Source organism: Panthera tigris, chromosome A1 (genome assembly GCF_018350195.1).
Source record: "Panthera tigris isolate Pti1 chromosome A1, P.tigris_Pti1_mat1.1, whole genome shotgun sequence".
Lineage (NCBI taxonomy): Eukaryota > Metazoa > Chordata > Mammalia > Carnivora > Felidae > Panthera > Panthera tigris.
Window position 1 is genome coordinate 61,976,173 of NC_056660.1, and position 24,007 is coordinate 62,000,179.

Here is a 24,007-nt window from a genome sequence, read left to right on the forward strand (position 1 = left end):
CTTCTGACATACAGAACTACAAGATGATACATTTGTGTGGTTTTAAGATGCTCAATGCGTGATAATTTGCTATGGCATCAGTAGAAAACTAATCATTTCCAAACTGTTACTCTATCATTATGTGCCTGATTATATGCTTAGTGCAAATTTACTATGTGACCAGTGATAGTAAAGGGCATCACATAAGTCTGATCTTCACAGAATTCTACATTTTAGATATTATTATTTCCATTTAACAGAAGAGAAAAACCGAAGTCTAAAAAAAAGGGACTTTCTCAAAGCTACACAACTGTCAAACTCTGACTAGTAGTCAAAAGCAGGGCTTCAAATCAGATTATGTTTTAAAAGAGTATGATCCAGGGGCGCCTGGGTGGCTCAGTTGGTTAAGCATCTGACTTCGGCTCAGGTCATGATCTCACGGTCAGTGAGTTCAAGCCCCGTGTCGGGCTCTGTGCTGACAGCTCAGAGCCTGGAGCCTGCTTCAGATTCTGTGTCTCCCTCTCTCTCTGACCCTCCCCCGTTCATGCTCTGTCTCTTTCTGTCTCAGAAGTAAACATTAAAAAAAATTAAAAAAAAATAAAAGAGTATGATCCATATTTACATATTTATGTACACACATTTCCATATATGCCCACACATACCTACTACATTTCAAGTAGGAGATATTTTATGGAATATGGATCAACTATTTCATCAGAGTTCGTCATTATTGGAATAAAAATTTGTCTCCCAATATATATCTAAATGAATGCAAATTACATTGGTTTATCCCTTTGAATACATTGTTTTATTAAAAAGTAAACATGTTTACTGAATTTAAGGCTAAAGTTTTATTTATGTAAATTTTAAGACTACCTTAGATTAAAAGCAATTGTAACAATGTAAATATGTGCATTTAAATATATGTTACATAAAAGCACACCCAAAATTAAATAAGGTTTGATAACCAGTTGTAAGCCAAAAATAAAAATAATTCTGTATTTTTGTATTCTTTGGGTAAATACCTAGTAGTGCAATTGCTGGATTGTAGGGTAGTTCTATTTTTAGTTTTTTGATAAATCACAATACTATCCTTAAGAGTGGCTGCACCAGTTTGCATTCCTACCAGCAGTGCAAGAGGGTTCCCCTTTCTCCACATCCTCGCCAACACCTATAGTTTCTTGCGTTGTTAATTTTAGCCATTCTGACAGATATGAGGTGTCATCTCATTGTGGTTTTGATTTGTATTTCCCTGATGATGAGTGATATTGAGCATCTTTTCATGTGTCTGTTAGCGCTCTGGATGTCTTCTTTGGAAAAGTGTCTATTCATGTCTTCTGCCGATTTCTCAACTGGGTTGTTTGGTTTTGGGATGTTGAGTTTGATACGTTCTTTATAGATCTTGGATAATAGACCTTTATCAGATATATCACTTGCAAATATCTTCTCCCATTCTGTAAGATGCCTCTTAGTTTTGCTGATGTTTCCCTTTGCTGTGCAGAAGCTTTTTATCTTGATTAAGTCCTAATAGTTCATGTTTGCTTTTGTTTCCCTTGCCTTTGGTGATGATTCAAAGGGGTATGTGAACCCCAATGTTTATAGTAGCATTATCAACAATAGCCAAGCTATGGAGAGAGCCCAAATATCCATTGACTAATGAATGCATAAAGGATATGGATACACACACACACACACACACACACACACACATATATATACACACACACACACACACACATATATATATATATATATATATATATATATATATATATGATGGAATATTACTCAGCCACAAAAAGGATTAAATCTTACCATTTGCAATGACGTGGATGGAGCTAGAATGTATTAAGCTAAGCAAAATAAGTCAATCAGAGAAAGACAAATACCGTATGATTTCTCTCATATATAGAATTTAATAAACAAACCAGATGAACATATGGGAAGAGGGGATTAAAGAGAAGAAAGGGAAACAAACCACAGATACTCTTAAGGATAGAGAAGAAACTGAGGGTTGACACAGAGAGGAGGTTGGCAGATGGGCTAGATGGGTGATGGGTATTAAGGAGGGCACTCGATGAGCACTCAGTGTTCAGTTAAATTTAAATTTAACTAAAATTTAAATTAAAAAAAGAAATGAAAAAAATAATATTTCTTGGTCACAAAAATCATAGAAATTACAAGGAGAATTAGACAACTTTCATATATTTATTTGGAGCTTAGTTTACATCTTAAAATGTTGCATTGTAATTCATTATCTAATGTTTCCTGAAGTCTATCTTAGTATTATCACAGCAGCACTTCCATCATTGCCCCTTTCCCCTCAAAGGGGATTAGATAGTTCAAATCATGCTAGAGAGATAGTCTAAATGTGGACTGAGGTCTTGAGAGCCAGAGTGGAAGTAAGCACTGGCTCCTTAAGATGAGGTGAGACACCAGAGCACAGGGTGCAGGAGTGAACTGAGCCCTTCTGTAGGAATAGAGAAAGTTGGGACATACAGACAAGAATAATTTTTTTAAAGGAGACAAAAGAAATGTTGGTCAGCTGGACAAGAAAGAGATTACAATTTAAGTTAAATGGTCAGGGAATGCACTGGGATGATGAAGAAATAGTCATATCAACAAATCTCAAATATAAAGAAAAAGGAAGTGTAATAATCTTAATGCAAAAATGAAAAATGTGGCTGGAAATGAGTGAATGAATTGGGTGAAGAGAGTAATAAGAGACAATGTTGGATACAATGCAGGCAGGGACCAGAACATGATAGTTTGGATTATAATGGGCTGTTGAATAGGCTATCATTGAATTTTTTTTAATTTCCTTATTTAATGGTCTGATTATATTTGAAGATATATCTGATGAATTTTCAGAAGATACTGCTGGTTATAATATGAATTATAGATTATAAAGCATCAAGAATAGAAAAGGTAGATTTTCCTGCTATTGCTGGTGTCATGAGAGATGATGCTGGGTAGACTAGGAGTTGAAGATAGGACCTGCTAATTGATTACATAGTGGATGTGAGTAAAAGAGAGAGTTGGGAATGACTTTTTTTGGTCCTGACCAATAACCCAGATAGTGCTATTTGCTTGTTTGAAAATAACTTGGGCAGGGAACAGACAGTAGATATCAATAATAATGACTTTTTATCAGGATTCACACTAACAGAAACAGTAATGCCATTGGAAGGCAGGGTGTTAACAATTGCTACTATACCCAGCTGTGGTAGAAAAAATTCCCATTTCCTATGCACAAGCACTATATAATTACCTCTCAGTGTGGGGCTAACAGCAATGAATATGACAGGATATCACTTCTATAATTAGGTTCCCAAACATTTGACTTTGAGAGTGGCCCTGACCTAACCATGTGAGATCTTTGAAAGAAAGTGAAGTAACACTGAAAATTTTTCCTGGGGGCCTGAAAGAAAGTAAATAATGATATATGTTGTAAACTACCTATGAAGGAGAACATAAGAATTGGACCTGAAGGAAGTCTCTGGAAGTCTGTAGGAGCAACAGCCAGCAAGGAAATAGGGATATCAGTCCTGCAGCCACACAGAACTGTATTCCATCAACCACCTCAATGAAATCAGATGAGGATCCTGAACTCCAGATAAGAAAAGTGGCCCAGATTGCACTTTGGATTCAGTTTAGTAAGGTCCTAGAAAGACAGCCCAATTATGACATTTTTGAACTTCTGATCTCTAGAAACCTGTGAAATAAGTTTGTATTATTTGAAGCTGATAAATTTGTGGTAATTTGTTATGGAATTAAAAGAAAATTAATACAAATATTGGTACCTGGAAGCGGGAGCCTACTGATACAACACCTAAAATTTGGAAGAAACTTTGGAATCAGGCAACCGATGGAGGCGGGAATAATTTTGAAGAGCGTAAGAAAGCAAGCCCAACTTGCCTTGAACAGACTGCCAGTAGATATCAAGGCTTTTAAGGATGCTATCTGTGAAGGCTCAAAATGAAGTCAAGAACATTTTGGGGATTTGGAGGAAAGAGGATCCTTATCATATATTGGCAGAAAGCCTAGCAAAACTGCAGGAATGTTGAAAGCAGAATTTTGAAATAATGCATTTACGTAAGGAGATTTCCAATGGAAGTGTTAAAGGTACCACCTGGTTTCTTCTTGCTACTTACAGGAAAATCCATGAGAAGAGAGATAAATTGAGGAAGAGTTGTTAAAGAGGAATCAGGATCAGATGATTTTGAAAACGTTCAACCCCTTTGGATGGCAAAAGATTCTAAAATTCAGAAATGGCTGCTGGAAACTTGGCATAGCAAAAAAGCTGCTGTGTTACTATATAACTATATAACCTTTTGCTAAAATCTCAGGTCAAACCGCAAAGCATTCAATAACACAAAGGGGGTGCTTTACTGATCCTCTCAAACTAGAGAGCCTCTGGGAAGCTTAAGGCCGTTGTCCCTCAGCCATCTTGCTAAAGGCCAATGATATAGAAGAAATTATCTCGAAAATCTTGTACGTGTGCCTTTAACTATTGTAGTAAAACCTAGTAAAATTTACACGATATACAGAAAGTCCTTAAGAAAATTGTTTCAGCACAAACAATGCTAGTTGAAACTGAAAGAGTGAAGGTGATGTTAGAGTAAGCTGTTTTCTGAATATTATTGCCATTGTATGTGTATTCACCCTTTCTTTATGTACTCATCTGTTGTCAGGCACTTAAGTTGTTTCCATATCTTGGCTATTGTGACTAACACTACAGCAAATATGAGAATGCAGATATTTTAGACATCCTGTTTTCACTTCCTCTGGGTAAATACTCAGAAGTGGGGTTGTTGATTCATATGGTAGTTCTATTTTTAATTTTTTTAAGAACCTCTATACTTTTATTTCATAGTGGCTAAACTAATTTATATTCCTATCAACAGCATACAGGGTTTCCTTTTCTTCATATTCTTGCCAACACTTGTTATCTCTTGTCTTCTTGATGACACACATTCTAACAGGTATGATATGATATATCATTGTGGTTTTGATTTGCATTTCTCTTATGTTTAGTGATGTTGAGCATCTTCTCATGTACCTGTTGGCCATTATTTGTCTTCTTTAGAAAAATGTCTATTTAGTTTCCCTACCCATTTTTAAATTGGATTGTTTATTTTATTGTTATTGAGTTACATTGCTTTCGGGTACACATTTGAAAGTAATAGATAAATTTCTGGAGATCTGATGCACAGTATAGTGATCATTGTCAACAATGCCGTACTATGAGTTTCAAAGTTGCTAAGGGATTCATCTTAATTTTTCTCACCACAAAAAATAAATGATAACTATGCGATATGATAGAGGTGTTAGCCAATACTATGGTAGTAATCATATTGCAATATATTAATGTATCAAATTAATACAATGTATACCTCAAACAATGTCATACATAAATTACATCTCAATAAAAAAATAAGCTCTTGGGTCCCCAAATTCTAATGACAGGAAGAAGGTTCACAACACTGCTCAGCCACAAACACGTGCTGTCTTCCATGAAAAAGGAAGGTGGAGTCAAGTACCCAAAGGGTTGAAACAAAAGCTATAGATAACTAGTGCCAGGACTTGGAAGCTAATCATGAAAGTATTGGGGTCTGCCTGGACAAATTTCTAAACTGACTTGGATGAATGCCAAGGATGGTAAATATACCATCTTTTTCCTCCCTTTAAAAAAAAGTAGTGCTTATTCATTTTTGAGAGAGAGACAGAGAGTGACTGGGGGAAATCCCCCCTTTTTGAACCAGAATGTATGTAACTATTAACGTATACCTGTTCTACTATTGTACATTAGTAGCACTGAGGATACGCTGGGAGCACTGAGGATGTGTTTAGTTTCACACATCCACAGATGGAGAGGGAATGTGCCCAGAAGCTGTGCCTAATAAATTACACATACAAGCCTCATCCACATCTAATTTAAGTGATTTATATGACTAAAATTAGGGTTTGAACTGAGCTGTAATGGTATGAAACTCTTGGGAGTGTTAAAAGGGGGGGCACGAATGTAATTTGCTTGTGGGAGAAACATGAATCACTGTGGGCCAGGAAGTAGACCCTTGTAGGCAGAATCCTAAGATGACCCCCAAAATTCCCACCAGCCCCTCATGTGTGTATGTTCTTTATGTCTTCCCTTCTAGTGTAGGCAGCACCAATGAACATTACAGCGTATCAATCCTATTACTAATCTCTCAGGTATGGAAAAGGTTTTTTGGGGTTTTTTTAGATGTAATCAAGATCCCTACAGAGTTGAATTCAAGTTAATCAAATTAGAGATTATCCTAGGTATGCCTAATTTAATCTGCTAAAGTCTCAAAAAGAAGGTAGAGCATCATCAAGATATTCTAGCCTGGAAACAAGGGAACAATCATATTATAATCTATGAGAGAGGCCACACAGCTAAGACCTGATGGTGGTCTCTAGAAGCAAAGAGGAAACTTGGCTAAAACTAGCTAGCAAGAAAACATCCCTACACATGCAAGAAACTACGTTCTGTAATAGAGACAGAGGCTGGAAGTGGACCCTGAGCTCCAGGCACAAATTTAGCCTCAGCTGGCATTTTAGTTAGCACTTTGCTTTCAGTCTTATAAGAGCTTGAGCAGAGAACCTAGCTAAGGAGTATCTGGGCTTCTGACCTACAGATATTGTGAGATAATGAATTTGTGTTTTATAAGGACCAAATTCGTGGGCCTTTGTTACGCAACAATTGGAAACTAGGAGGCTATCCATGAATGTTTTGAATAGGAATTGCAGTTTTCCTACATTTCCAACACCATGGCCATTGACCCGACTAGGCCATCACTCAAACTCATCCTGAGGCAGAGTGACCAGATTACCTCAAATAGGCTGGCCACCTGGCATCTTCTATGTGGATTTCTTGCAATGCAATAGATGTCTCTTTTCCTTATAGTGGCCATGTTTCCTGCTGGATGAACAAGGCTACCACAGAGAAAGAGTAAATGGAGTCAACAGCTAGAGAGAAGCATAAATAAATGACACGGCAAATATGAAGATTGATGGTATCTGTGTTCCTGTTCTAACCCCTATTGGCCTGTGACTGTCCCTGGATCATAAGTTGCCGAGACTTGATTATCTTCCCCTTTAACTTTGTAAGCTACTCTGATACACATCAATTAAATTCATTTTTATCATTTTTTTTTACCAAATTGGGTCTTTCTTACTTAAAACCAAAAGTATCCTGGGTAATATAATATAAACTATTATAACTGTGTCTATTGATGGCCACAGCTAGTGGTCCAAATTTACTACTGTTTCAAATCCCTTCCTTTAATTCATTTTGGCAGATGTTCACCACCTTCTTTAATGAGCATTACATTTCTCAATCTCTCTTTTACCTTGATATTTTTCTTTCCTCCCTTGAAAAGTTCCCTATAACATTAAACTGCTTTTACCTGTTCCTTTTTTTTCTGCTTGTAGGAAAGATGTCACTTTCCTCCATTTTCAGACTAATAACATCTCCTTTATCCATTAAACTAAATGACTTCTATTGCCTCTGGGACCTGCAGCCTCATTCATTCCCTCCTTCTCATCAGTTCTCAAGCTTTCTCATTCCACTAGCATCTCCCTCTGTCCCCAAACATCGTCAGATCTTCCATATGCCTTGCATCAATTCTTTTAGGACATGCCTGTCTCTTTTCTCTTTATTGCCAAGTCACTTCTATCAAACTATATTCAGTCTCTACTTATTTCCTCAACACATATTCCCTCTGTTTCAGCTAGAGTCCAGTCAGACAGCAGAATCCATCTAGCTATTGGAACAGAGAGCGTTTGATATGATAATTTTTACTTAGGTATAAATATGTTAGTCGTTAAAAAGGTAGACAGAAAATTCCAGTGTATCAGAGAAGTAGCAGCTGTAGAAAGTAACTACTGGGGTGACTGGGTGGCTCAGTCGGTTAAGCATCCAACTTCAGCTCAGGTCACGATCTCATGGTTTGTGGGTTCGTGTCCTGCGTCAGGCTCTGTGCTGACAGCTCAGAACCTGGAGTCTGCTTCAGATTCTGTGTCTCCCTCTCTCTCTGCTCCTCCCCTACTTATGCTGTGTCTCTCACTCTCTCAAAAATAAATAAATATTTTTTAAAAATTTAATAAAAAAAGAAAATAACCACTACTCCTAGGGCTGGGAGAACCAAGAAAAGACGTTGGAATTATGAAAACTTAAAAACTTAGAAGAGGATGTCTCCTAAGATCCCTGAGGAGGGAGTAGCTGTCCAGCTGTTGATGGACCTGAGCTTGGAGGACAGCCCTATGGGAGGGGGCACTGCTAAGTTGTTTGTTTAAGAGGCAGTTACGTGAAGCCACTGTGGCACATTTTGGGAAAACTGGCATCTGGATTCAGCTGCTGCTACAAAGATATATACTTACTTTAAGTGTTAATAGACTTTATTAGGGTGATGTTCACACAAATTGCAAGCCTAGGAAAGTCTCCTAGGAAAGGAATAAATTCTTTCTTCCTCTTCTAGCTATGCATCTACCTTCCAGCACCCCTTGTTGGCAAATCCTAATATGTGGTATTCAGGATCCCAGCTCCAGTATCACAAAGTCAGTATAGAAAGCCAAATTTGGTGCTAAAAGGCAGTACCTTAAACTCATGACACCTTGGCTTTGGTGATTACACCTCATAGCAGCACTTTTTAATTAAAATTTCACTATTATTAGAAATTACATATAACCTCATAATGCATATTTCCAAAAACATCTTATCTCTATTTTCTCTTGTGTGATTACTCTTCTTCTTGAAACAGCCCAAAATTCTCATCTGTAATATTTGACTCATAGTTTACCTAATATCTTGGTGTTAACTTTCTAGTTTCTCAATTGATTCACCATTAACTCTTACTGCTTTAATGTAAAGAAATATTTATTCTTCCAACAAATGCTAATTTTAACAAATACTAATTCAAAGCCCATCATGGGCCAGCCACTGTGCTATTTGCCAGATAGAAAATGATCAAGATTAATATAGTTCTTCTGCTGAGGGTTTTATCAGGAAAAACAATTACACCAATATTTATTCAATTGCAATTTTCAACAAGGGCTAAAAAACTAAAGCACACTATACATAAAAGATGACACACACACACACACACACACACACATATACATATCTATATGTATGTATGTATATATACATATACACACATATACTTTCCATGTTTGTGCATGTATATATGTGTGTGTGTGTGTGTGTGTGTGTGTGTGTGTGTGTGTGTATATATATATATATCTTCTCTCTGTGTATGTGTGTGTGTGTGTATACTTATATATTTCAGGATAGTATGCATGTGTGTGTGCATGTGTTATAATAAAATTACCTGACATATATTTGAGGATCAGGCAGGGTTTTCCTGTAGCAATTTTGATTTTTAACTTTAAGAAGAGTTAAATCTGTAAAATAGTGTATGGAGTTGAAAAGGGTTTCCAAGAAGCGAGTAAAACAACAAGAAATAGGGCACTAAATATTTTAAGAGTCCTAATTATTTAGGTTATGATTTTCTTTTTTGGTCACTTTCCTGAATTCACTGTAATTCTTCAGGAGTTTAGTTCCAGGTTGTTCGTCTTTTCCTTTCCTTTCCTTTCCTTTCCTTTCCTTTCCTTTCCTTTCCTTTCCTCTCCTTTCTTCTTTTCTCTCCTTTGCTCTCCTCTCCTCTCCTCTTCTTTCCTCTTCTCTCCTCTCCTTTCCTTTCCCTTTTCTCTTTCTTATACTCACATTTAATGTTGTACCCTCCTTTCTTTCTTTGAGAATCCTTGATTTTCTGTTGTAACAATACTGGAGAGCTGAAAAATACCTGCACCCAGTCAGTTAATTATGCTAGAATACTCATTCGATGACCTATGTTTATCCCTGATCATATGTTTATTCTAGCATGTTCAGGTTTTATTTTTGCTTAATTTTGAAACAGGCTTATAAGCGTTTTTCTACATAAAAGAAAATTAAAAAAAAAAACATTTCTCAGTGTGTAGTAAAGAATTGAACCTTGACCAAAGACCTGTCCTTTGCCCTTGGCTCCTGGGAAGTGATCTCTAAGCCCTTGGAATGTCCTGCGTGATATAAGCGTCTTTGTTGGTGTCTTTAGGCTAAGCCAGGCAATCGAACACTGTGGTTTATGGTAGGTGGCTTTGAGGGACAAGATCTCAGCTCAATACCTCCAGAGACTCTGGGGAAAGAGGTCAGTCATGTGGATAGTCCACCATGGCTACCTGATAGAGTCCACTAAAGACTCTGGACACCATGGCCTGAGAGAACTTCCCTAGTAGGCTGTGCTTCAAGTATATCATCATGTATTTTTGTAGGAGGAATTAAAGCTGTCCATTCCTTAATAGAAAGAGCAAAATTGGATGTTGTACATCTGGAATTCTCCTGCACTTTACCCCATGCATCTCTTCCTTTGACTGATTTTGATCTGTGTATTTTCACTGTAGTAAACTGTAACCATGAATATAACAGCTTTCAGTGAGTTCTGTGAGTCCTTCTGGGAAATTACCAAAACTGAGGGTGATATTTGGGAGCCCCAAACTTGCTATTGATGACAAGTGAGAGTGATCTTGGGGACTGTTCCCTAATTCATGCTCAGTTTATGAAAATGTTTTCATAACATAGAGAAAGGGACACCTGGATGGCTCTGTTGGTTGAGCATTCAACCTTGGCTCAAGTGGTGATCTCACAGTGCATGAGTTCCAGCCCTACATAGGGCTTGCTGCTCTCAGTGAAGAACCCGCTTGGATCCTCTGTCCCCCTCTCTTACTGCCACTACCCTGCTCACTCTATCTCTCTCTGTCTGTCTCTCTCAAAAATAAATAAACATTAAAAAATTTTTAAATAAATAAATAAATCAGAGTAGAGTTGACTTAACGTGGCAATATATTAGGGTAGTAATATTTTAGCCTGGTAATACTTTAGTATTTATTATGATAAAGGAATTAAAAAATAAAATAATACTTATTTCTCCATTGATGATATTTCAAATATTATCTTTATGAATTATTGAACTATAACTCAAAAGAAACATTGCTATTTTTAGACACCCAGAAATTTTTCAAACAGTTCAGAATTGTAATATTGCTAATACAAGGTAGGAAATAAAAAATAGAATCAATGAGAATACTAGACACTGCAGAGAGAAGGCATGAAATTTTCAGACCTAACTCTTCTCCAAATGAACTCACAAGGTTTTCAGCATATCACTTAAAGTGTATTTCCCTTTTCTATTACAATTTTTTTTGAGGAGTGGGCAGTGTGCAAGAATATAAGGCATAAGAAAACTTATTTTCTTCAGGGACTTCTTTTTAATGTTTATTTATTTTGAAAGGGAGAGAGTGAGAGGGAGAAATCCAACCAGGCTCCATGCTGTCAGCAACATGGGGCTCAATCTCATGAACCTTAAGATCAAGACCTGAGTCGAAATCAAGAGTCTGCCACTCAACCGACTGACCACCCAGGCACCCCCAGGGACATTTTTATCATAACACTTTCTTTCACTTCTATGAATTTATATTTTTAAACCAAATTTAATTCGGTAGAAAAACATTAAGTAGAAATGATTGATCATCATAAAAGTCTAGAAAGAAAGTGGTAGTTGTCAATTCTCCTAGAAATACATGAAATAATTCAAAAGCATTTGAGAATGGATTATTGTTCATGTAGAAATATCCACTTATATCATGAATGTCTTCTTGGAGCCAAGAAATCATTTGCATCATCTTCAAACACTACTACAAAATTTCATTCAGATTATATATCCTGTTTATAGGCAATAAACGACCACTACATTCTTTCCCCAGTGTTTTGGCCATTGATAATTAAAAATATTTCTAATATGTTTTCCTTGTAATAGAAAAGATATCAATTCAATTCCAATAGATTATAAACTTCTCCTCACTGAAGCTTTAGAAGTCAAAAACCCATCTTCATCAGTATTGTCAGAATGGAGAGAAATTGGGTAATCCAATTCACAATTTTTATGTGAAGTTTTACAGTTTTATGTAGTTGGATCCAACAGTGCCATTGTCAAAAACTTGAAATAGCATGAAGAAGTCCAATTCTAATACTGATTTTCCTAATAATTTATTACATGCATTGTAAGTACTTTCACCTTAGTTATATAGAATAAATCGCTACATGCCCTAGTCCATAGTGGTGTCCTGATTCTGCATTCTGATTCTAGTTACCTGGCCAGGTCACCGGTCTTTTCCCAGAAATGCTTTTCTCCAGTTCATTCTCTAGAAATTGAAGTTTATTCCCAAATAACACTTGTAGTTATCTGTAGGAAAACAAAATAAATAGCAAGTGATGGCATTTCTGCACATATAATTATATGTCTCCTTATGTTCTCCTTCCTGATGGGATACCACTAACTTGTCTCAGATTCCTTGATGTTGAACATTTTTTATATCAGGTCCTCTGTTATATTGCACTCTGTTTCCCAAATACATATAGCCTAGCCTTCCCACCTGAAATCCACATGGCTCCTCTACCATTTTTTTTAAAGCAGTATACTTCAACGATGTTCTTAGACATCATTAACTTACTCCTCCATGCCATATATATAAACTGCCACATAAAATGCCACATATCCTGGATTATGGCTATATGCCATTAAAGGTGCAAGTTGGTCTATAAATCATAATAATAAAATAAAATTTCAAGTAATACTCTTTCAGTACTCAATAAAGTCTATGAATATATCATATCATGACAATTCTTTAGTAACTTTTTTTTACTTTGATTTCACTCTCAGCAGTGCTGATCAGTGTGAAATCTCAATTCTCCTAGAAATAACTAAAAATTCAATTTTAGACATGGAATTTAGCTAGATCAAACCCAACAGAGATTATAGCACTTATACTGAACATGGGGGAAAATCAATCAGAAAAGATGTAATGCTTATATAGAGAGATACAAATCTCTAGGAACATCAAAGGAAAGTGAGATGATGAATTAGTTTGATTAAAGTAACAGGAAAAAGTTTGAGTAGGAAGATACCAATGAAAATGTTAGATAAGCTGCTATCATGCTCACTGGCAAATGTTTCAGGAACACTGACACTGAATAAAGTGAAAACAAATAAAATGCTCTCAATCAGATGCAGAGTCTCCCTCATTTGCAATGAAAGTGCCCTGAATATATGTTTGAAAGTCAAATGTTGAAAGTTATTGTAAAAGTAATATTACAATAGTAAGTGAGGTTTTCTTCCAAGGAAGCTAATAAATAATTCTTTAAAAGTAATGTCATATTTGCCTCTCCTGTTGTAAGCAAATTTAGCAGATGGGGGATAAAATTTATGATAACTCAGATATCATGAAAGCTGATATGATGTCAGGAGACTGGCATTTTACTTCTGTGATCTTCTTCCCCAAAACCCATAACCATAGTCTTAGTATGAGAAAAACATCAGACCAATCCCAACATACCTGACTAGCACTCTGGAAGATATTCTACAACATACCTGACTAGCACCCCAGAAAATTGTCAAGGTCATCAAAAAACAGGAAAATCTGAGAAACTGTCACAACAAAGTTGATCCAACCTAAGGAGATATGATTATTAAAAGTGATGTGGTAACCTAGATGGGGTTCTGGATCACAAAAAAAAAAACATCAAGGGAAAAACTAGGGAAATATGAATAAAATATTGACTTTAGGTGATAAGAATGTATCGATATCAGTTCACTAATTGTAACAAATGTACCAAAGTAATATTAGCAATGAGAGAAATGAGGTGTGACATAAAAAGAATTTTGTCAAGAATTCTTATAATATTTTTGTAAATCTAAAACTATTCTTAAAAATGAAGCTTATTAAATATTTAAATAATTCATGAAATAAATGCAAAATAAAATGGTTACAATCAATGAAATAAATTCATTTTGTATTCTACCAGCTAAAGTGCAAGAGCCATATTCTGTCAAAAGTCTGCAAGTGCTTATTATGATATTACACACAATGTCAGAGAGATGCTACGAAGAAAGTAATATCAAGGAATAAGAATGACAACTACACTAGATAAGCCTTTTGGTTTATAAGCAACAGAGCATCAACTCAGGATGCCTTAAGCAAAATGTTGAATTAATTGAATTGCATAGCCAAACCACAGCAAGAACAGGGATGGATATAGCCTTAGGAATGACTACAATCACTGATTCTAGTACCATCTGCACTCAATCTCTCATCTCTGGTGTTTTCAAGATATCAATCTTACTATTTTAGTTAATCATTCCCTATGACCGTTGGCATCTTCATGCACACCTACAGAGCTCCAGCCAAAGAACAAAGAGGACTCTTTCTTGCCAGCCTTAATTAAAAGACCTTAGGCAAGATCACTGGTTGACAAGTCTTGAGTCATGTCTAGCAGAAGCACTCACTGTATCCAGAGTGGTGGACATATGTCTATACATCAGACTGTCACTGAAGCCAGGGAATAGAGTCATGAACAAGAAGTCACCTGCTATTCAGACAACCTGGTTACTGTGAGGGGAGAAGGTTGTGAAGGGACTACTTTCCAAAGGAAGGAAGTGGTGACACAGACAAGGGGCTGTAGCAGAGGCCAAGCTTTTGAACCAGACAGTTGGAATAAGTTGCATTTATGCTATAAAATTTGTGTAATTTATTTACAATGTTTCCCCAGATGCCAGGAAGTTCAGAGTGAGATTTGTAAATTATATGTTTTTATATTCTTTTTATATTTATATTAAATATATTTATATTTTATATTTATTTAAGTAAAATATTTTACTTGGTTTGTGATTGCATATTAACCAGAGTCTCCTTGGTCCATATACTTTCAGCTCTGTTCTCATATTTTCTTTTTTTAAACCTGATTTTGTATGTGTTTATGTTTTTCTTCCTTTTTTAATGAGCCATATCAACTGCTTCTTAGGATTAGGAAATCCATCAGTTTGGATTCACCAAGAAACAGATGCTAAGACAGGATTAGAAATGCAAGCAACTTATTGGGGGAAATGGCTGTGAAGGAGAGAGCGGAGGAGGAAGCAGGCATCAGAAGAGAGAGCCTGCAGAGTGTAATATAGGATGGGCCTGTGATATGACAGGGTAGGAGAAGAGGATTGTGAGGTTACAGGGTCTCAGTAGTTTTAAGAAAGTTTCTGCCAGGACAATGGGGAGTGAGTCCGCAGCCCACATCCCCTGTTAGACGTTCCTGTTCCACAAATTACAGGAACAGGCCAGCACTAGCACTGAGAGCATGCCCAGGTATTGGCCGGCAATCATCTGGGGAAGTGGGATCCCAACAGAAATATAGTGCTGGATCTTTAGAGGTGGCGGTTGTTACTGTGAATCAACCACACCCCTTCCCTCATAAGATCTCAATAGCACATCTTTATGGCAACCCTGTGGAAGGAGAATATTATAGACAAAATATGGAGTCCTCTAAATTCAACAATAGTATCATTAAAAGTCATCAAGCAAGGGGAGTCTGGGTGGCTCAGTCGGTTAAGCTTCCGGCTCCAGCTCAGGTCATGATCTCGCAGTTCATGGGTTTGAGCCCTAAGTAGGGCTCTGTGCTGACAGCATGGAGCCTGGAGCCTGCTTTAGATTCCGTGTCTCCCTCTTTCTCTGCCCCTCCCCTGCTCACACTCATCTGTCTCTCTCAAAAATAAATAAACATTAAAAAATAATTTTTAAAAAGTCATCAAGCAAAAGGCAAAGATAAACACCTATGAGTGGGTTTAGAGGACAGGCTGGGAATCGCATAGAGCAATAAGCAGATGAAGAGGAAGCAGTATTCACAGGCACAGAGCTCGGGTCTCAGTAGGGCCAAGGTCAAGAGTGCCCACCTTGCTCTGGTTTGGAGGAGATCGTCTCTCCTCTTCTAAGCAATTGGACAGCCTATCAAAAAGAGTCCCTCTGAAGATCACCAGGTATCCTCTTTCACTTCTCGGGTGTGATCCCTTAAAACTTTTAAACTGTAAAATTAAGATAAATAAAAGGAAATATGTTACTCCCGCAATAGCAAGTGTCAATCCAGAGCTTGACAGAAAGCAAACTTTAGAGTTTCTGAGTACACACTCTGATAGCAGAACATAGATAATTTAATACAGCAGAGCTCATGTTTGTAGCTGATAATGCCCTGTGCCCCCTCCCCCTGGAGAACAGACTATCCATTTCAACATCCCATTATTAAAAAGTTCGTTACGTGATTTTAAAACGTAAGCTTATTAATAACCTGGTTACATTATACAGGTTTCTCCAGAGAAACAGAACCAATAAAGAAAGAGAGAGATTTGTTTAGAAATTGGCTTAGGCAGTTATGGACCCCAAGAATTTCCATACTCTGCCATCTACATGGTTGGAACTAGGAAACATGTTGGTATAAATCAGTCCAAGTCCAAAGGCTTAAGAACCAGGAGTTCCTGGTTTAAATACCAGGAGTCCAAGGGTTGAAGAAGCAGGAGCTCTGATTCAGGTGCTGATCTCATCCAGAAACACTCTGCTACCTGGGTATCTCTTAACCCATTCAAAGTGACATAAAATTAACCACCACTGATTGTAATAATATGCTTATGGGTTTTAGGAGCGGAAGAGGCAGTAATGAGTGATTAGATGAATCATCTCATGAAGGACAAAATGCCAGTTGTTGGTTTTTAGGCTCTATACAACAAACGGTAATAATGGCAGGCAGTGCATGCCTTGCAAGCACGTTATTAACATCATAATAAAAATAACATTCTGATCTTTCATTCCAGTTTTGCAAATCATCTTTTTATGGCCCTGTGTTTTTAAAAGAGGAAGGCAAATGCAGGAGAGTAGTGGTAGAGGGTGTTTTATTTCCTTCTGTACCTGAAGACAAAATGATAACATCAGAGCCATTTCAGAATAAGCAAAAAATATATACAGTACAGACAGCAGGTGGTATCACATGTGCCAAATTAACTTTGTCCAAATAAATCTTTTCTGTATAATCCCCAGCTGTGTAGAAAAGTAGAAACCTATGAGAGTCTCCCCATGACAACATTTAAAAGGAAGATGCTATTGGTGGTGTCTTGAGTAAAGCAGTAAGTTTATGTTGGAGTGTTAGGAAATTTTTCTTTTTTTTCTCTCTTATTTCTGCCGCAGCATATGTTGTGATTTGTCTCCTCATTATTATTAAAATTCAATACTGGTAGTTATAGTATAATCAGGATCGATGATGGATAATTTCCTCCCTTCTCTGCCTTCCTTGTTATTATTTTTTAGAATGGAATAGAAGCAGAAATATATTTCTAAAATCAAATGTTAAGAATTGCTGAATTGGAAAGAACCTTAAAGTTTCTAAAGGCAAACATCCTATGTAATAATCTAAGAGGGCCTTTGTGAATTGCTCAAAGTGACAGTATTGGGAGCCACTGTTGGATCTAGTATCTTCGTATTTTCTGCCCAGTGGCTCCATTTCTCTACCAAATATAGTTGTCTTCACTTTTTCTACTATGTCGTCATTAATTTTTTTCAGTAACTCCCTTTTCCCCTGAATATTCTGACCTCTTGTAAAGGCATGACCTTCTTCTCCAGGTGGGTCTGGCTGTGTAGATAGATATTAGAGAAAACTTTCTCCACTAAGGGTTGGCTAGTTTCTAAGTACCTTTGCTCCCTGACATCTAAACAGAATGATCTCAATGATTTGGCAGTCATAATTCACATAGAAACTGCTGTTGTATTGAATGTCTAAATCCAAAAAAAATGACAGGAAATGAAGACATATGTTTGGGTCTGGGAAAGAAATATTTAGAAATGTGTATATATGGTAGGTATTAAGTGAATTAAATGTTGAGGTTTTTCTAAGGTATCTCCCAATTAAACAAAATAGGTAGTTGTCTATTTGATTCAAGCCTAAAATTATCCACGATTAGGAAGCAAAAACAATCTGAAATAGGAATGAGGTTCCCTAAAGCTTGGAAAAGTCATTTATTCCAATATCCAATCTGTGTGTTTTTTTTCTTTAGGTAAACATCATTAAAATGTGTCAAGGGAGCCAATTTAGTACAACTGGGAAGTTGAAGAAAACGAACATGAATTCTAGAAAACAGCAGAAAATTATACCAGTATAAGATATGCCTTATATTCCAATAAAATAAAATAACCCAATACATTACATTTAAATAATTACTTACAGAATATTAAGGTGACAATTAGATATATTTCTTTTTTTTTTCTTAGTGTTTACTTATTTATTTTGAGAGGCAGAGAGACAGAGAGAGCGGGGGAGGGACGGAGAGGGAGGAAGAGGGAGAAAATCCCAAGCAGTCTCTGCACCAGCAGCACTGAGCCGGACACAGGGCTCAAATTCATGAACTGGGAGATCATGATCTGAACCGAAACCAAGAGTGGGACACTTAGCCTACTGAGCCACCCAGGCGCCCTGAGTAGATATATATCTTAAAGTTCATTATCTAGGTGGGTGAAAACAAGGCTACAATCATGCCTCTCTTTGAACACAGGAAGCACTCTGTAGATTTGTTAAACTGTATTATATTGAATGAATAAATATTGTGAATTAAAGTAGGGTGCCTTGTTGGTAATAATTAAAACATTTTGGAGATAGTTTCAGTGACCAACACAATGATCTACTCTGCCTTCCCTTTTCCCCTAAGAAATGAAAAACAACGCAAAGGCATTGCATCTATACAAATGCAAGCTTCCAGCCATCACAAGAATATCATGGCAACCATTAAGGAGTGCAAATAATTTTATGTCTCACTTGGAATGAGAAAGAGGAATATAGTTCAGCAAAGCTGCTATGTTCTCAGCAGTTAAACACATATACACATGCACATGCACACACAGGTATAGTTTAGAATTAGTGAAATTTGGCATATTGTCTATTCTAGTTGTCTGTTCTTTGTTCCTAAAACTTCTTCAGGAAGTTGAAATAATCATAATATTTTGAGTATATGCGTTTTTAATTCTGTTCTGTGGGAAAAAACTTGCTCAAATATTTTTACCAGGAAACTAAATGGAGATATAGTTATTTCTGCTTTTTTAATCCCTTTTCTACTCCTCAAACCCCAGATCTTCCTTTTGTTTCACTTATACAGATGACGACAAAATTACACTCAATAAAATTTAATTAAAGAATCTAAATTACGCAGTTCACTATACTATGGCAGATTTTGAAATTTTAATTGAGGATAATATGATTTATATCCTGCAAAGAAAGATGTTGATTCATGATTTTTTCTGTTATGCTTATATATAAACAGAAATATTTGTATAGTTCAAAATATTTGCTTTTTAAAATTAAATGACAGAGTTAAGTCATCCAAGAGCACAGCAGAAAGAGCAGACATTTTCACTCTGACACTTCAAATGGCATTTGCAAGTGTGACTGATCATAATGTGATAAAATCCTTCTTTCTGTCAGTCTCTATGTGAGAAGCACAATTGGAAACAGTGTGAAAATTTTCTCCCGTGTTATTCATGTTTCCATTCAAAATCAGAGAACAATGGAACACATCTTGTATGCATGAAAATGTGTTGAAAGTAAAAGGGAAATGCAGTCCCTGAGAATTGGTATTATTATTAGCTGTCTAATCGTCAGTAGAACATGGGTGAGAACTTTACATCTACAGTCAGATGACTTGGGTCCCACCACAGCCTGGCCACTTTCTAGTTATGCACACCTTCATCAAGTTACATACCTTTTGAAGACTCGGTTTTATGATGTAGAAAAGTGAGATAATAATTGTTACTTAGAAATTTCTTGTGGACATAAATGATGTAATAGGCTTAGCACTGGACATGGCATATCATATATTAATGAATTAATACTGGTTTTAATTTGCTTTTGTGAAATTAGAGGACAGAGCGTTTGTGTTTTTATGGAGCAATGTTCATTGCTAACTATGGCTATTATTTATATAAGCTTTTCACATGCCTATATGGATACTGTCTAAGAATATCTACATCTAGAGGTGCCTGAGTGGCTCAGTGGATTAAGTGTGCAACTCTTGATTTTGGCTCAGGTCATGATCTCACAGCTCCTGGGATCAAGCCCCAAGCTGGGCTCTGTGCTGAGCATGATACCTGCCTGGGATGCTCTATCTTCCTCTCTCACTGCTCCACCACTACTCATGCATGTGCACACGTCATCTCTCTCAAAATAAATAAAACTTTTTAAAAAATGTATTGAAAATAATATCTGTGTCCAATAGTTCTTACAAAAAATTATGATTAATAATTAATTCACAAAATTCTACATTTCCTTCAAGAGTCAGGCACTGTTGGAAATCCTAATGCAATTTTTAAACAGAAAATTGCAAAATACAGAAATTTAAGCAGCAAAATCATTCCCCTTCATTAACAATATCGTTTATATATAAAGCCATTTCCTCAGTTAATTTTTTTTTAATTTTTTTAAATGTTTATTTATTTTTGAAGGAGAGAGAGACAGAGTGTGAGTGGGGGAGGGGCAGAGAGAGAGGGAGACACAGAATCGGAAGCAGGCTCCAGGCTCTGAGCTGTCAGCATAGAGCCCGATGTGGGGCTCGAACCCACGAACTGTGAGATCATGACCTGAGCTGAAGTCGGACACTGAACCAACTGAGCCACCCAGGCGCCCCAGCCCTTTCCTCAGTTTAAAGTCAAGTATTAGTGAGTGTGTCACGCTATCTAACTGATATCTAAGAAATACTAAATTATGTAAAATAAAGAAAAAAACAAGGGAGAGGCATAGAAGAATTTGCTACTTTCTAGGAACTTTCCTCTTAATTTATGAACATGCTAAAGCATACCAATAGGTGATTTATAAGAAACGGGAAAGAAAAAAAAACAGCTAATATGATGAGTACTTCAAATATTATTAAATACACATATACAAGATTCTTTAATATGAGACAAGAATACACTACTTGAGATCAACTCCAAAATATATTGATCATTTTTTGTCTGTTTGCAACACAATTATTGCCACACAGAGACCTTAACAAGTCAAATACCACTATTCTGATCTGAATGCCATTATACACCTATCAGGGCTTTGTAGATCTGTCGTGATTTCTATTATATTAAGATAAAATTTCCTTGCACTAGGACCAAAATATTTCATAAAACCACTATTATGCATTTGGCTTTCCTAGGTGCTTGCTGCATGAAGGCAGATTTCATATGTATTTAAACATTCATAGCACAGATGTTCTGTGGCTTATACATCACACTCCCGGAAAATCCAGTGCTGTTTGTTCTGTCTAGCTGTTGAGACATTTATAATCATTTTTATAATTTTCACAAAGGTCATAAGAAACTTTCAGCATTTGCAAATATATACTATGGGTGCTCAGCAATATTAAAATACTTTAGACTACATATTAACAGAATGTTCCAATGACTGACTAGATTATATAAAGATTTTCAAAAGTATAAAGCATAACATGATTGAAAACTAGGCTATATTGATATTTAGTCAATTGCAAAATACCAGTAAAAAGTAAGTAATTTAGATTTCCCTAAATTCAAAGGTAAAAACAAATGTAAGAAAAATGCAACGTTCTATGCAAGAATATTTTCTAATGAAATTACTTTTGGATTACCTCAAATATCAAAGCCATGTTGAGATTGTTAAAAGGAATCAATTTCTTCAAGTCTTAAAATACTAAAAGGAAAATGTTATTAAAATAACCTCATGGAGTATGGGATTATATAGTGGAGACAGGAGCAATGCAAATAATTAGTAATTTTGAATCCTCCCTGAAATTTCTTTAGTAACTGGCATAATATATTTTCCAAATAATCTGTTATATCTCATGTTATTATTTTTCTTCCACATATTCTTAATGATATAATCTAAGCTTTCAGAAAATTCAAGACCTCCAAATATACATATAAATATATATGTATGTATGTATATATATATACACATACACACACACACGCATCCAGATATATGTATGTGTGTATATGTATATTAATATATATCTCCAGAGTGCAGTGCACAAGAGAAATTGCTTTACCAGTGCTGAATAGACATGAACAAATATATAGAGTATCTACACTCTGCAAAGAGTTGTCAGTTTAATTCTAGGTGAAATCCTATTGAAAATATTTAGTCCTTTAAATAGTATATATTTTTATTTACCATGTTAATTTTTTACGTGGGTCACATATTCTTTTTTTTTAAGTTTATTTATTTATTTTGAGAGAAAGAGACAGAGCATGAGTAGAGGAAGGACAGAGCAAATGGGAGAGAGAGAATCCCAAGCAGGTTTTGTGCAGCCAACAGAGGACTGGATCTCAGAAACTGAGATCACGACCTGAGCCAAAATCAAGAGTCGGTAGCCACCTGAGCCACCCAGGGGACCCATATTCTTTTTTTTTTTTTTTTATTTAATGTTTATTTATTTTTGAGAGAGGGAGAGAGACAGACAGAATGTGAGCAGGTGTGGGGCAGAGAGAGGGAGACACAGAATCCGAAGCAGGCTCCAGGCTCTGAGCTGTCAGCACAGAGACTGATGCAGGGCTTGATCCCATGAACTGTGAGATCATGACCTGAGCAGAGTTGGGCACTTGACCGACTGAGCCATCCGGGTGTCTTAGGGGCCCCCAGAGGCCCCATATTCTTAATTGTATTTTTTGTATTTATTCTTCTGTGTTACAAAGTAATACTTTAAATACAAACTCAGACGTTGCAATATTTGCTTTTGCTGGAATTGTGAGAAAATAATACTCTTTGTCACTTCTATTCTTATACTGCAGTAAAGGTGGAGAATAACTATCCCGAGCTTTGGGTGCCACAGACACAAAAGACAACGGTTGCCTCTGATCTGTAGCAGAAGGTGGATTAAAATGGTCCTGGAAGGTTCTACTTGAACATAAGAGTAAACCCACAGTGAACTCTGATGACTGCATAGAAAGTCTTGTCAATCTTGGCCTGAAGATATGGATCAGTGCTAAAAACAAAAAGCCACATGACCTCCTGACAGAAAATAATTCTATCACAAAGGCAAGACTTTGACAGCACCACCTTCCATTTTGCTTAATCATAAAATCATCAATTCCAGAAAAACGGAGTCAATCAATATATTAAAGTGGAATCTGAAAAACAAAACAAACGAACAAACACAGAAAACCAAAAAGACAGATATAGGAAGCAAACTCGTGGTTGCCAGAGGGAAGACGTAGGGGAATGGGTGAAACAGGAAAAGGAGATTAAGAGGTACAAACCTTTAGTTATAAAATAAGTGAGTCACTGGGTTGAAAAGGACAGCATAGGGAATATAGTTAACAATATTGTAATAATGTTGTATAGTGACGGTGACAGATGGTAACTACACTTACTGTGGTGAGCACTGAGTAATGTACAGAATTGTTAAATCACTGTGTTGTATACCTGATACTAATGTAACAGTGTATGTCAACTATATAAAAAGTGATGTCCTAAGTGCGTTTTATTTTTTCCAGAGTTTGCAATATAGAAAAAAACAGTAAGTTTCAATATTACACCAGCTGCTATGGAATTTATTTTAATGTTCTCTTTGTAGAACTCAATATTGTTTCTTAATTTCATTACTTTCTTTTCACAACTGAATTAATAGTTAACTAGTTTAAGTCCAAAAATTGTCCATTGGAGGCTAACAATTTTACACATGCCAAATAGAATTTTAATTTTGCTCTACTGTTACAAAGATAAGCCATGCTTTAAAAAGTGACATTAGGGGTGCCTGGGTGGCTCAGTCGGTTAAGTGTCTGACTTCGGCTCAGGTCATGATCTCATGGTTTTTGGCTTTGAGCCCCACTTCGGGCTGTGTGCTGACAGCTAGATTCTGTCTCCCTCTTTCTCTGACCCTCCTCTGCTCATGTTCTGTCTCTCTCTCAAAAATAAACATTTTATGGGGCGCCTGGGTGGCTCAGTCGGTTGGGCATCTGACTTCGGCTCAGGTCACGATCTCGCGGTCCGTGAGTTTGAGCCCCGCGTCGGGCTCTGGGCTGATGGTCGGAGCCTGGAGCCTGCTTCCGATTCTGTGTCTCCCTCTCTCTCTGCCCCTCCCCCATTATGCTCTGTCTCTCT

General features: G+C 36.5%; 1 long non-coding RNA gene across 3 annotated transcripts in view; it reads left to right on the forward strand.

Moving 5' to 3' along the window:
* Nucleotides 1-23,095, forward strand: part of LOC122236657 — a 47,189-nt gene extending 24,094 nt beyond the window's left edge. For 2 of the 3 annotated variants that reach the window (XR_006214800.1, XR_006214797.1), the window contains one exon: nt 6,908-7,117. This is a non-coding gene — a long non-coding RNA (uncharacterized LOC122236657). Of the gene's footprint in view, nt 1-6,907; nt 7,118-22,695 lie in introns of those variants that run through there. The other variant, XR_006214798.1, reaches the window with a different exon arrangement.
* Nucleotides 23,096-24,007: the final 912 nt, after the last annotated feature.